Below are 16,604 nucleotides of genomic sequence, written 5' to 3' on the forward strand. Positions count from 1 at the left end.
GTCCATATACCTCAGATATCTATACCAAATGTATGAAGAGAGGGACCAAAGAAACCAAAGGGACAGTCAAACTCGTCAATCTGAAATAAACTAACAACGCTATGGCTAAAAATGAAAAAAAGACAAACAGACAAACAATAGTACACATGACACAACATAGAAAACTAAAGAATAAACAACACGAACCTGATCACTTGTATTTCAACCTCACCCAATCCTTGTCATTTTTAATGCAGAAAGAAACAAAAAACAACATTTAAATGAACAACAGTATGTGACTTGGTTTATCATGTGTTGCTGTCTTTTAAATAAAAACAGATTCTGTAATTGCCTACTTGTTTCCGATATAATTTGTTGGTTGAACGTTGTAAAAGTATTAACTTGATCATGAAAGCAACATATATAACATCAAGATTTTCAATCAAACTGTTTAATACCAAAGGTTTTGGAAACCTAACATGGATCGAGATGATTATATATTTTATATATGATATTTCTTAGAATAAACAGAAGAAATTGTGAGACACGTTTAACTATTGAAGCAAAACACAAATTGATTTTAAAGTTCGTATCGCAACATATATTTAAAAGAACATTTCTTGGTGTTTTAATATTTTCATAAATGTAACCTTAAATAATGTCAAGTACACCATACACTTCAACTTCAGCAAGATGAAATGCCTCGGGTACGGCATTGACACTCGTTAATTTTACCAGTTGTCCTTTCGGGAATGTGATACAAGGTGTTTCAATGACCTGACCAGTCACGGCCGGACCTATAAACTGGCCACATAGTTCCATTTGAGATGTGTCTATGCTTTTGCCGACATGAACAAGCATTTTACTGATTTTCTCACCTAAAATAAAAAATCATTACTCTTAATGAATTACAAAACGTAATATTTCTGTTCCTTTATATACCACATATCTCTACAAAACAAATAACACGACAGTTCAACCTGTCACTCTCTGTGCTAGTGTCAATGACTTAATGGAAATAGATCTAAAACCGGCATACAGAATGTGGCTAGGTCAAACATATTTTTGAGCGCTCAACCCTTCCCTTATCTGGGACAGAAGTATAACAGCACAACATAAGTATCTAAATCAGTTGAAACGATACAATGACAAAAACGAATACAGACAGGACATACAAGGTATACATTCATCTGTCATCAGTTCAAAGCCAATAACAACCAGATTAATAAACCCCGTAACTAAGACCTAAATGTCAATCAGTACACATCCAACATTAGATAGATTTGTTGTAAAGACACCATTACATAAAGACACTATTAAGAGTCAGAGACAAACAACGTGACTTTGTATGATTATCAAATGTTCATAAATTCAAAGTAAAGTAAAGGATTGCCACATTGACTTGCACAAATCGATATGATATTTGTGTATGTGTCTGTGATAAATAAACAATAAATAAGTGCAAACCTTATTTGCAATCTTTTGTTATATTTTTGTATACATATATTATTATTCGATTTAGCTTTTTACATTTCAAACATTAATTTACCGACTGAGAATATGTCTTTTCTTAAAAAAGTTAATTTTTCAACTTGGTACAGTACTTGCAACCTTAGGCGTTACTATTTCAGCGATCAGTCAGCGGTCATCGATCAGTCACCGATCAGTCAAGTTCGCGTCAAACTCACGTCAGCAATCCGTCAGACTTATAGTAAAAGTAATTGACTGATCGGACTGATCGGACGGATAGGACCGATCGACCTTGATGACGGATTGAACTTTAATACGTCACATGATAAACTAATACAAATTACGGAATCTTAGTTTCGTTTAATCTAATAAAAATGGCGACTATTGAAAATCGAACGTTCAATTATACATTTTGTTTATTAATTATTAAGCAAAGTTTTATGAATTTAAATGAAAAGAAATGTACAGATAAAACCTAAATTAAAATATCATCATTAAAGAATGGTCTTTTTCGTTTTATTTAGGTTATATATTTTCAAAACCGGCGAGTTCTAAAACGGTGTCTACATCGCGGTTTTTATTTTATTATTTTCCAACCATTCTCGGGAAAAACAAAATGAAAGAATCAGTTATTGAAAAATGTAGTCAACATGCAAAATTTTAGTATGTTTTTTCTGATATTATTTTAATTTTATGAAAAAAAACTATTCTCAACTATAAAAAGTACAAAAATCCAATGGCGGTCAATAATTTTCAGTGAAATGAAACAATATTTGCATTTTAGGAAACGCGTACAAAAATTTTATATCTTTTTTCTTAAAGAAAGCATATTTTATGAAGAACACCCAATCCTGATGTACAAAAAGTACTGAAATCATGTGACGTTATCATGTTATTATTTGTATCAAAATAAATCAATAACTACATTGAATTTCTTATTCCACAAAAACAAAAGTTTAAGTATTTTAATTCTCAATATATCTGAATTCTGATTAGAGGACTTGTCTCAAAATGGTAAAAATAACTGATTTCAAATAAAATAGTATCATTTTTGATAAAAAGAAGAATAATTTTGATTATTTTAAACAATGCGAACAAAATTTTAGTAGGATTTTTCTGATATTCTTTCAATTTTATGAAAAAAAAAACTATTCTAAACTATAAAAAGTACAAAAATCCAATGGCGGTCAATAATTTTCAGTAAAATGAAGAAATATTTGCATTTAAGGCAACGCGTACAAAAATTTAATATCTTTTTCCTTAAAGTAAGCATGTTTTATGAGGAACAGCCAATCCTGATGTACAAAAAGTAATGAAATCATATGACGGTTAATAATTTGTAGCAAAATAAATCAATAACTGCATTCTTATTCCACAAAAATAAAAGTTTAAGTATTTTAATTCTCATTATATCTCAATTCTAATTAGAAGACTTGTCTCAAGATGGTAAAAATAACTGATTTCAAATAAAATAGTATCATTTTCGATAAAAAGAAGAATAATTTTGATTATTTTAAACAATGCGAACAAAATTTTAGTATGATTTTTCTGATATTATTTTAATTTTATTAAAAAAAACTATTCTAAGCTATAAAAAGTACAAAATTCCAATGGCGGTCAATAATTTTCAGTAAAACGAAAAAATATTTGCCTTTTAGGCAACGTGTACAAAAATTTAATATCTTTTTCCTTAAAGTAAGCATGTTTTATGAAGAACAGTCAATCTTGATGTACAAAAAGTACTGAAATCATGTGACGGTTATTATTAGTTTCAAAATAAATCAATAACTACATTCTTATTCCACAAAAATAAAAGTGTAAGTATTTTAATTCTCAATATATCTGAATTCTGATTAGAAGACTTTACTCAAGATGGTAAAAATAACTGATTTCAAATAAAATAGTATCATTTTTGATAAAAAGAAGAATAATTTTGATTATTTTAAACAATGCGAACAAAATTTTAGTATGTTTTTTCTGATATTATTTTAATTTTATGAAACAAAACTATTCTCAACTATAAAAAGTACAAAAATCCAATGGCGGTCAATAATTTTCAGTAAAATGAAACAATATTTGCATTTTAGGAAACGCGTACAAAAATTTTATATCTTTTTCCTTAAAGTAAGCATATTTTATGAAGAACACCCAATCTTGATTTACAAAAAGTACTGAAATCATGTGACGTTATTATTTGTATCAAAATAAATCAATAACTACATTGAATTTCTTATTCCACAAAAACAAAAGTTTAAGTATTTTAATTCTCAATATATCTGAATTCTGATTAGAAGACTTGTCTCAAAATGGTAAAAATAACTGATTTCAAATAAAATAGTATCATTTTTGATAAAAAGAAGAATAATTTTGATTATTTTAAACAATGCGAACAAAATTTTAGTAGGATTTTTCTGATATTCTTTCAATTTTATGAAAAAAAAACTATTCTAAACTATAAAAAGTACAAAAATCCAATGGCGGTCAATAATTTTCAGTAAAATGAAGAAATATTTGCATTTAAGGCAACGCGTACAAAAATTTAATATCTTTTTCCTTAAAGTAAGCATGTTTTATGAGGAACAGCCAACTCCTGATGTACAAAAAGTAATGAAATCATATGACGGTTAATAATTTGTAGCAAAATAAATCAATAACTGCATTCTTATTCCACAAAAATAAAAGTTTAAGTATTAGTAGTAAGCTCGTGAATATCTAATAGAAGTTTCAATCCTCTGTTTTTTTTCTGTTTTATATGTTTGATTATACTTACTTAAGGTAAGTCATGAACAGTGCTCTGAATGCGCAGAGTGTATGACACATTTGTTTGATTTGCGATATATATATGATATATCGAGTGTCATCATATTTAAACTCACCACAGCAATATATCCGATACGTACTGACCACCTTCTGAACCTCATACACTTCTCCAAGATTGACCCACCAGAAAGGTTCGAGTTCGTCATTCGTATGAAACATGTTGGTAGGGGATTTAATTCCATCAACCCCTGCTCCTGCTCCACACGTCAATGAGCTTGGGCAGGAATAGGGAGTACTCTGGCCAGTCTGCTTGCCTTGAGACACGAGACATCCTACTCCTACATCAATATTCAATACATAAAGTTACACTACGTTTACGAATACTAAAAATTAATAATCAATTTACATTTTGACAGAGATACTCTGTACATTTGACTTCTTTTTATAGTACATGTTTATGAGCTTGCGAGTTTTATGTATATATGTTATTTTGATTTGAAGGATTGTAATCACTTTAATCAAAATAAACTTTTTGAACAGAAAAGAGCTCGAAATTGTAAACCATATATACGCATTCTGAGTTAGATGATGGACTTTCATTGTTATGTATAGATTTATGTACTTATCTTAACATTTAAAAAGATGTTTATAACTAAATACGTGGAAATGCATGAGTGATTAAAACGTAACAATAGGTGTCACTGTAAATTTTACATTCCTAAATTATGTGACTTTTTTATGTACCTTTCTGAAGTCAGTGTATCTGAACAGTGTATTTGACACACTCTCTGTTTGTATTCTCAATTGTATAGTATAATGAAGATGAAGATGAAGAAATCTATAAACAACTCTCTCATTTATGCCTTAAGGATAACATGGTTTTTCGTTCAGTATATGTAAAAAATCGTTAACACTAGACCATTTTCTAGAATTTAGGTGAAATTTAATTATTTAGATAACACAGTATAATGATGTCTGCAATAAAAGCAACAGTAGTATACCGCTGTTCAAAACTCGTAAAGCTATGGACAAAAAACAAAATTGGGGTAACAAAATAAAACTGAGGGAAACACATTAAATATAAGAGAAGAACAACGACACAACATTAAAATGTAACACATAGAAACGAACTAAGCATTAGACAAAATCCGCTGAGAATAACAAATATAACATCAAAACCAAATACATGAACTTGGAATAGAAAAGTACCGTGACACGTCTTATAGTAATGTGAATTCACACTCAAATATAAGTGAAAACAAACGACACAACGGAAACAAAACGTTAAAATGTTACACACACAGAAACGAGCTATGATATAACAATGGCCATTTTCCTGACTTGGTACAGTACATTTTTAAAGATAAAAATGGTGGGTTGAACCTGGTTTTTTGGCACTCCAAACCTCGCACTTTAACACATGTTTCGTTTAAATCATGCATGTTAAATATTTGTTAATTTAATAGAAACATTGATTAAAGTCCTTGTGTTTTATTAGTTTGTCCATTAATATAAAATGGGTAGTGTAATAAATGATCTGACTAGTAGAAATTTAATGTAAACAAAATTAATTTATATAGACCAACAATTAACACAAAAATTATTTAGTTTAAAGCTGATCTACCATATCTTAATCAGAGCAAAAATGGTGAATGTTTATTCCATTATCTGATATAGATGTCTTATTACGTCGGTGAAGTTATACTTAACTTACGTTTTCCCCTTTCAGCAAAGCCTTCTAGCAATGGAACGCATATGTAATTCTGAGTTTTTGGAATACACACTTCATTGACCTTGCAGAAATGACCTTCACATGGGCCAGCTATCTCCTGATCAACAAGAAAAAGATAACATGATAGTTTTTATTTTCATTTTCAATTTTTTTTTATATTTCTCGAAATTATATAGTTTGCAATACTGGTGAACTTTATTCTATGAGTTTGAAATATTTTGCCCAATCTTTGATTGCCTCTGTAATATTATATTTTTTTGTCGGAAATGATTAATATGAAGACACACTGGCCATGTTTTTGAGGATACACAGTCAAGTGTCATTGAAAGAAAAATAAACGGTATTATAAGTTATTTACGGATATGAACGTAGATAACGAATTTATCCCCGGTCTTAGTCCGAATCGGGCGAGTTTTGTGGAAATTCGGGTACAAGGTATAACGCGAAAACAACGTTTTTGTCATTATCTAAAAAATGTTTTATTGAAATTTTGAAATATTACATATTTTTTACGGGGTGTAGGGTACTACCTTTGGAGACAGAGAAACTGGATTGAGTCAAATGTGGCGCTCAATGTTGTGAGCGTTACGACATAGATGGTGTGACGTCAACGTCGGTAATTTGCATAGCTAGGTCAGTAGTCCCATTCCTTGAAAATGTGGCAGTCAAATGATGCATTTAATGAAATGAGTGTAAATGATCGGCATAATAGGACAAAATCGTTAATGAATTAAATATTTAATTCTAAACGTAATGGATAATCAACAGAATTCAATATTTCACAAGGAGCAACAATGGAACTAAGGAAAACTTGCGTGAAGTTCCCGGGGATAATGGTTAGCAACACCAAGGGCTATCGGTTTTGTGACGACGTGCGTTAACCAATCAAAATCCTAGATATATGATAAGCCGGGGATAATGTTTTTAAGATTTCCTAACAATATGACTTCCTCCCCTTTCTGGTAAATTAACGTTACACTGATGATATTTAATGTTTCCTTTAATAGAATTGAGAAAGGAAATTGAGAATGTGTCAAAGCGACAACAAATGGTCTTCAATGTAGCGAGAAACTACCGCACCCGTAGGCGTCCTTCAGCTGGCCCCTTAAAAATATGTATACTAGTACAGTGATAATGGACGTCATACAAAACTCCGAATCATACACAAGAAACCAAAATTAAAAATCATACAAAAATAACAAAGGCCAGAGGCTCCTGACTTGGGACAGGCGCAAATCTACGGTGGGGTTAAATATGTTAATGAGATCTCAACCCTCCCCCTATACCTCCAGCCAATGTAGAAAAGTAAACGCATAAATAATCGTTTGATTCGTAATTTAAACGAAGTTAACAAAACAAATATTGGTTTATCTAAAATGTTTCGATATATTAAAAGATAGCAAATGATACTTTGTTTACCATGTTATTCAGTCATTGGACAAAAGTAAGTTCACTTCAACTAAAATCGATACTTTTTTTAAAAAATATTACCAAGAAATTTGATTCGCGATTTTTTATAAAACAGATACCATAACATGCCGAAATGTCCGAAGTTTTATTGTTTATTTGCCCATAATAGCAAGAGGTTTGTTTTAATTATTTGATGGGATATATACAAATGCAAATTTTTGCGAATTTGATTTGGTTAGAATAAATAGCAAAATTTCCATGAAATATTTTTCTGTGTGTTCTACTGTGTATATCATAAATAAAATTGATAAATGTTGATAGTGAGTGAATAGTTTGACGTTGTAGTATTGGATAACTTATTACCTCTGGAATAGTCGAGGTCGCAACAAAGCTATTTCCAACACTCTTGATTAGTCCATCCATATTTCCGTCGGGTTCAGCATAATTTATCTGACAAGTTTCATTCCATGCTATGAAGTTGATCGATTTGCATATTTTCATTCTCGAGCACAGTTGGGCACATAATGACCACATCGGCAAAGATACCTCCATTACCACGTGGCAATTATATATTTTGTCTTTTTGTTTTTCGATAACAATGATTTCACATAGTGTCCACACGAACAGACATACTATTGTACAAGATAAACGAAGCATCGCGTTCCAGGTAGAAATGTTACTTACTTTCCCGAAAAAAATGTTTGTTTAGTCTTGGCATGTGTTCAAGAATTCCGTTTGTTCACGTATTCAAGCTTTGCTTTGGTTTAGGAGGAATGTTTCTTCACAGTACAATAACACTATAAAATACATACGTTGCTTAATTTGTAACCATGACACTAATCAATGTTCTAGGTGTCATTCACTCTTATATAATTGCGATCAACTTTATAAGAGAAAATGCTGATTAAATAGAAAATTCTGATTAAATTTGAATATAAAATGAAGTAACATTTCCATATTGTTCAAAGTCTTTGATGCCGTTTAATATTTTTCCATATTTTCATATATATTTGCCCTGATTTCTCATTTAAATTATCGTTAACTGTAAAATCGCACTTTAACATAATTATGTTGCTTTACTTGGCGATGACACTAATTAATGATTTAACTGTCATTGATTCTTTAATGATTGCAATCAATTTTATAAAAAAATCAAAGGTTGATAAAAAAGAAAAAGCAGATTAAATTTGAATATCAAATGAAATAAAATTTTAGTATGGTTTCATATGGAACTGTCGTTTGGTTGTGATCTTTTCATATATTCAGTGCTTTATGCATTATATTCAGTAGTATTTATATCATACACATTAGTCTTGACATAATGTTCAGTAGTATTTATATCATGCACATTAGTTTTGACACTGTGTTCAGTAGTATTTATATCATGCACATTAGTTTTGCCATTGTGTTCAGTAGTATTTATATTTTGCACATTAGTTTTAACATTGTGTTCAGTAGTATTTATATCATGCACATTAGTTTTGACATTGTGTTCAGTAGTATTCATATCATGCACATTAGTTTTGACATTATGTGCAGTAGTATTTATATCATGCACATTAGTTTTGACATTATGTTCAGTAATATTTCTATCATGCACATTAGTTTTGACATTATGTTTAGAAGTATATATATCATGCACACTAGTTTTCACATTATGTTCAGTAGTATTTATATCATGCACATTAGTTTTAACATTGTGTTCAGTAGTATTTATATCATGCACATTAGTTTTAACATTGTGTTCAGTAGTATTTATATCATGCACATTAGTTTTGACATTGTGTTCAGTAGTATTCATATCATGCACATTAGTTTTGACATTATGTGCAGTAGTATTTATATCATGCACATTAGTTTTGACATTATGTTCAGTAATATTTCTATCATGCACATTAGTTTTGACATTATGTTTAGAAGTATATATATCATGCACATTAGTTTTGACATTATGTTCAGTAGTTTTTATATCATGCACATTAGTTTTGACATTATGTTCAGTAGTATTTGTTTCATGTACATTAGTTTTGACATTATGTTCAGTAGTATTTATATCATGCACATTAGTTTTAACATTGTGTTCAGTAGTATTTATATCTTGCACATTAGTTTTGACATTGTGTTCAGTAGTATTTATATCATGCACATTAGTTTTCACATTATGTTCGGTAGTATTTATATCATGCACATTAGTTTTAACATTGTGTTCAGTAGTATTTATATCTTGCACATTAGTTTTAACATTGTGTTCAGTAGTATTTATATCATGCACATTAGTTTTGACATTGTGTTCAGTAGTATTCATATCATGCACATTAGTTTTAACATTGTGTTCAGTAGTATTTATATCATGCACATTAGTTTTGACATTGTGTTCAGTAGTATTTATATCATGCACATTAGTTTTGACATTGTGTTCAGTAGTATTTATATCATGCACATTATTTTGACATTATGTGCAGTAGTATTTATATCATGCACATTAGTTTTAACATTATGTTCAGTAGTATTCATATCATGCACATAAGTTTTGACATTGTGTTCAGTAGTATTTATATCATGCACACTAGTTTTGACATTATGTTCAGTAGTTTTTATATCATGCACATAAGTTTTGACATTGTGTTCAGTAGTATTTATATCATGCACATTAGTTTTGACATTATGTTCAGTAGTATTTATATCATGCACATTAGTTTTGACATTATGTTCAGTAGTATTTATATCACGCACATAAGTTTTGACATTATGTTCAGTAATATTTCTATCATGCACTTTAGTTTTGACATTATGTTTAGAAGTATATATATCATGCACATTAGTTTTGACATTATGTTCAGTAGTATTTATATCATGCACATTAGTTTTGACATTATGTTCAGTAGTTTTTATATCATGCACATTAGTTTTGACATTATGTTCAGTTGTTTTTATATCATGCACATAAGTTTTAACATTGTGTTCAGTAGTTTTTATATCATGCACACTAGTTTTGACATTATGTTCAGTAGTTTTTATATCATGCACATAAGTTTTGACATTGTGTTCAGTAGTATTTATATCATGCACATTAGTTTTGCCATTATGTTCAGTAGTATTTATATCATGCACATTAGTTTTGACATTATGTTCAGTAGTATTTATATCACGCACATTAGTTTTGACATTATGTTCAGTAATATTTCTATCATGCACATTAGTTTTGACATTATGTTTAGAAGTATATATATCATGCACATTAGTTTTGACATTATGTTCAGTAGTATTTATATCATGCACATTAGTTTTGACATTATGTTCAGTAGTTTTTATATCATGCACATTAGTTTTGACATTATGCTCAGTAGTATTTATATCATGCACATTAGTTTTGACATTATGTTCAGTAGTATATATATCATGCACATTAGTTTTGACATTGTGTTCAGTGGTATTTGTATCATGCACATTAGTTTTGACATCATGTTCAGTAGTATTTATATCATGCACATTAGTTTTGACATTATGTTCAATAGTTTTTATATCATGCACATTAATTTTGACATTATGTTCAGTAGTATTTATATCATGCACATTAGTTTTGACATTATGTTCAGTAGTATGTGTATCATGCACATTAGTTTTGACATTATGTTCAGTAGTATTTATATCATGCACATTAATTTTGACATTATGTTCAGAAGTATTTATATCATGCACATTAGTTTTGACATTATGTTCAGTAGTATTTATATCATGCACATTAGTTTTGACATTATGTTCAGTAGTATTTATATCATGCACATTAGTTTTGACATCATGTTCAGTAGTATTTATATCATGCACATTTATTTTGACATTATGTTCAGAAGTATTTATATCATGCACATTAGTTTTGACATTATGTTCAGTAGTATGTGTATCATGCACATTAGTTTTGACATTATGTTCAGTAGTATTTATATCATGCACATTAGTTTTGACATTATGTTCAGTAGTATATATATCATGCACACTAGTTTTGACATTATGTTCAGTAGTTTTTATATCATGCACATTAGTTTTGACATTATGTTCAGTAGTATTTATATCATGCACATTAGTTTTGACATTATGTTCAGTAGTTTTTATATCATGCACATTAATTTTGACATTATGTTCAGAAGTATTTATATCATGCACATTAGTTTTGACATTATGTTGAGTAGTTTTTATATCATGCACACTAGTTTTGACATTATGTTCAGTAGTATTTATATCATGCACATTAGTTTTGACATTATGTTCAGAAGTGTTTATATTAAGCACATTAGTTTTGACATAATGTTCAGTGGTATTTATATCATGCACATTAGTTTTGACATTATGTTCAGAAGTGTTTATATTAAGCACATTAGTTTTGACATAATGTTCAGTGGTATTTGTATCATGCACATTAGTTTTGACATTATGTTCAGAAGTGTGTGTATCATGCACATTAGTTTTGACATTATGTTCAGTAGTATTTATATCATGCACATTAGTTTTGACATTATGTTCAGTAGTATATATATCATGCACACTAGTTTTGACATTATGTTCAGTAGTTTTTATATCATGCACATTAGTTTTGACATTATGTTCAGTAGTATTTATATCATGCACATTAGTTTTGACATTATGTTCAGAAGTGTTTATATTAAGCACATTAGTTTTGACATTATGTTCAGTAGTATTTATATCATGCACATTAGTTTTGACATAATGTTCAGTGGTATTTGTATCATGCACATTAGTTTTGACATTATGTTCAGAAGTGTTTATATCATGCACATTAATTTTGACATTATGTTCAGAAGTTTTTATATCATGCACATTAGTTTTGACATTATGTTCAGTAGTATGTGTATCATGCACATTAGTTTTGACATTATGTTCAGTAATTTTTATATCATGCACACTAGTTTTGACATTATGTTCAGTAGTTTTTATATCATGCACATTAGTTTTGACATTATGTTCAGTAGTATTTATATCATGCACATTAGTTTTGACATTATGTTCAGTAGTTTTTATATCATGCACACTAGTTTTGACATTATGTTCAGTAGTTTTTATATCATGCACATTAGTTTTGACATTATGTTCAGTAGTTTTTATATCATGCACACTAGTTTTGACATTATGTTCAGTAGTTTTTATATCATGCACATTAGTTTTGACATTATGTTCAGTAGTATTTATATCATGCACATTAGTTTTGACATTATGTTCAGTAGTTTTTATATCATGCACATTAGTTTTGACATTATGTTCAGAAGTGTTTATATTAAGCATATTAGTTTTGACATTATGTTCAGTAGTATTTATATCATGCACATTAGTTTTGACATTATGTTCAGTAGTATTTATATCATGCACATTAGTTTTGACATTATGTTCAGTAGTATTTGTATCATGCCCATTAGTTTTGACATTATGTTCAGTAGTATTTATATTAAGCATATTAGTTTTGACATTATGTTCAGTAGTATTTATATCTTGCACATTAGTTTTGACATTTTTTTCAGTAGTGTTTATATCATGGACGTTAGTTTTGACATTATGTTCAGTAGTATTTATATTAAGCACATTAGTTTTGACATTATGATCAGTAGTATTTATATCATGTACATTAGTTTTGACATTATGTTCAGTAGTATTTATATTAAGCACATTAGTTTTGACATTATGATCAGTAGTATTTATATCTTGCACATTAGTTTTGACATTATGTTCAGTAGTATTTATATTAAGCACATTAGTTTTGACATTATGTTCAGTAGTTTTTGTATCATGCCCATTAGTTTTGACATTATGTTCAGTAGTATTCATATCATGCCCATTAGTTTTGACATTACGTTCAGTAGTATTTATATTATGCACGTTAGTGTTGAAATTATGCTCAGTAGTATTTATATCATGCACATTAGTTTTGACATTATGTTCAGTAGTATTTATATCATGCACATTAGTTTTGACATTATGTTCAGTAGTATTTATATCATGCACATCAGTTTTGACATAACGTTCAGTAGTATTTATATTATGCACGTTAGTATTGACATTATGTTCAGTAGTATTTATATCATACACATTAGTTTGACATTATGTTCAGTAGTATGTATATTATGCACAGTAGTTTTGACCTTATGTTCAGTAGTATTTACATCATGCACGTTAGTGTTGACATTATGTTCAGTATTAGTTATATCATGCCCATTAGATATGAAATTATATTCAGTAGTATTTTTATCATGCCCATTAGATTGACATTATGTTCAGTAGTATATATATTGACTATTTCCTAGTTCATTTGTATTTTCTCGTTATATATTGAGAAATCGAATTCGACAATGTTTCACCAATGATTGATACTTATAAAGGTCAACGAAAATTATGTTTAACATTCAAATAATTCCACTATATACACGTTACTGATTTGCACTACCTTATAAACCAAAATGTACTAATTATTATAAAAGAACACATTACTTTTCAATTTTTTTCAATTTTTCCTTCAAAATTTTACCCTAAAAAAAATATTGTAGCATTGAAATTGAATACAACACAAGACGAAACACCACATAAAATAAAAAAAAATACCAAATGATTTTTACATTAATCTAGTGTTAACAACTAGTAGTAATAAATTGCAGAATTCTAATTGCAGTTTTTAATATCTTCTATCTTTACATTTGGAAGAAGCAGAAACAGATCTTTTCTTAAACTTTCTTTTGCCAACAAAGGTATTTGATGATAAGGTAAAACCACGTGACCATTTATGAAAAACATAGGTCTTTTTTCAAATTGATGTCCATATCTGTTGCTCGAAGCTTTCCATTGAGTTAAAGTTCAAATTAAAGTTCGAGTAGATGGTCAGAGTTTTTTTTTGGTTATAAACAGGGTAGTCAAATATCAGAAAAAAGTACTAAACAAAGGGGATATACCCACATCCCTTAGTTCTGTTGTTTATTTTCCTCAGTTCTTCAATGGAATCAGCATTATACTAATTTCGTTAAGGATTCCACGGAACCATCTGGCTTGCCTGCAATTAATGCTATCAGTGTAAAATTGTAATGTTGACTGCCAAAAGTTCATATCTCTTTAACATACCAGATTTTGAAAACACTCTTTTTTTTGTATATTCTTTATCTTGATCTAAACGATTAACTCCTATATAAGTTTAATAACATTTAATGGAGACTTACACATTTATCAGGACAAAAAAAAATGTTATTAACTGCAAAAAAAAAAAAAATGAAAATAAGAAAATGTGGTATTATAGCAAATAAGACATCTCTCCACTACATATCAAATCACGGAGAAGTTTACACCTATATGTCACTGTATGATCTTTAACAATTAGCAAAACCCTTATCGAATGGTAATTATATAAGCTATGAAAGATCCCAAAAATGACAAATGTAAAAACAAACGAGAAACGTGAGGATCTAAATGACGAAGATACATATGCCGTGAACAACGTCGGAATAAAGGTTTGTTTTGTTGTAATTCGAGAATAACAAGAGAGGTGACTCACGTTGAGCAGGATCAACTTACTCTACCGGAGCATCGAAATTTACGCCGGATTTTGATGAATTTATATAGGCCAGTAATACCGATTTATTAAGTAAGCCATCTGCAACATAGTTTTTGTTGTGCTTTTCCACGGCGATCCCATGTTAGGGTAAAGATTGAGCGCTCACAGACATGTTCAACTCCACCACATTCCTAATTTGCCTGTCCCAAGTCACGAGCCTGTAGTTTAATGGTTGCTTTTCGTAAATTGTTTTGTTATAGATAAGGCTCGTACATTTTTTGTTTGAATTGTTCACATTTCCACGTGGTTTTCTTTTGTAGCCGACTATACGATTTGTTGAAGGCCATACGGCTGCCTATGATTGCTGACATCCCCTCCATTAAAACTTTGGCGGCTAGTTGTCTCATTGGCAATCACGCCACGTACCCTTACTTTATTTAGTAGTGGTGTCGTCGTTGACGTCATTTAGATCGTTAGGTTTCTCGTTTGAGTTGTTTAACTAGTCATTTCGGATTCTTTCATAGCTAACTATCAGTGCGGTAAAGGTTTTGTTCACTTCCTTATTTTTATTAAGATAGCGGATCCCTTACCGTGCGATTCCTTTGTATATAATTCACTGTGATATTACAAAGATACTAGATAGGAACAGGACAGGTGTTTTTTGCAGTAAGTAAAACTGTTTTATCCTCACAAGTTAATAAACCTCCGTGAATTGTTATGAAACTTGTGTGGGCATTAATCTTCAAGATAAAGATAAAATAGCTAGATAACAACTATTATTTCAGTTTTGTATGTTACAGAAAAATGATCTTTTTAAATATAAAAAGATAAAGATGTGGTATAATTGCCAATGAGACAACTCTCCACAAAAGACCAAAATGACATAGAAATTAACAACTACCGGTATAGGTCACTGTGCTGCCTTCAACAATGAGCAAAGCCAATATCGCATGGTCAGCTATAAAAGGCCCCGAAATAACAAATTGAATGTAAAACAATTTAAACGAGAAAACTAACGGCCTTATTTATCAGCATTACAATTTTACACTGACAGTAGCAATCTCATGCGAGATAGAGGGTTTCGTGGAATCCACGAATTTATTATGATAGTGCTTCTATTTGAAAACTAAGGAATATAAACGGCCGGACTAAGTGGTGTGGATATATCTTCCTTATACACGTCTTGTCTTATGTAGACAAAACGCGCTTCTGACGTATTAGATTATAATCCTGGTACCTTTGATAATTATTTACACCACTGGGTCGATACCACTGCTGGTGGACGTATCGTCCCCGAGGGTATCACCAATCCAGTAGTCATTACTTCGGTGATGACATGAATATATATCTGGTCATTTTTTATAAATTTCCGAAAAAATGTCGAAAAACTAGGGATTTTCTTATTAGGATGATACATTTCCTTAGCCGTATTTGGCACATTTTTTTGGAATTTGTGTCCACAATGCTCTTCAACTTTGTACTTGCTTGGCTTTATAGCTATTTTGACCTGAGCGTCACTAATGAGTCTTATGTAGAAGAAACGCGCGTCTGGCGTATTAAATTATAATCCTGTTACCTTTGATAACTATTATGTCTGAAATATTGTTATTGTTTTAGAATTTCTTTCTGATATTTTCCTACCAAACAGCTCTGAACATCAACCCGCACTTTAATTTGAACTTGAACTCAATGAATAGCTTCGAACTTCCGAAG

The 16,604-nt window shown here is 29.9% G+C and overlaps 1 long non-coding RNA gene across 1 annotated transcript; it reads right to left on the reverse strand.

Moving 5' to 3' along the window:
* Positions 1 to 524: 524 nt before the first annotated feature.
* LOC143043587 (uncharacterized) lies at positions 525 to 6,369 on the reverse strand. Its single transcript, XR_012968484.1, has 3 exons — positions 5,924 to 6,369; positions 4,326 to 4,547; positions 525 to 857 (listed from the first exon to the last, which is right to left on the reverse strand). It is a non-coding gene; the product is annotated as an uncharacterized LOC143043587 (long non-coding RNA).
* Between the last annotated feature and the right edge of the window lie 10,235 nt (positions 6,370 to 16,604).

This window comes from Mytilus galloprovincialis, chromosome 8, assembly GCF_965363235.1.
Source record: "Mytilus galloprovincialis chromosome 8, xbMytGall1.hap1.1, whole genome shotgun sequence".
Taxonomy (NCBI): Eukaryota; Metazoa; Mollusca; class Bivalvia; order Mytilida; family Mytilidae; genus Mytilus; species Mytilus galloprovincialis.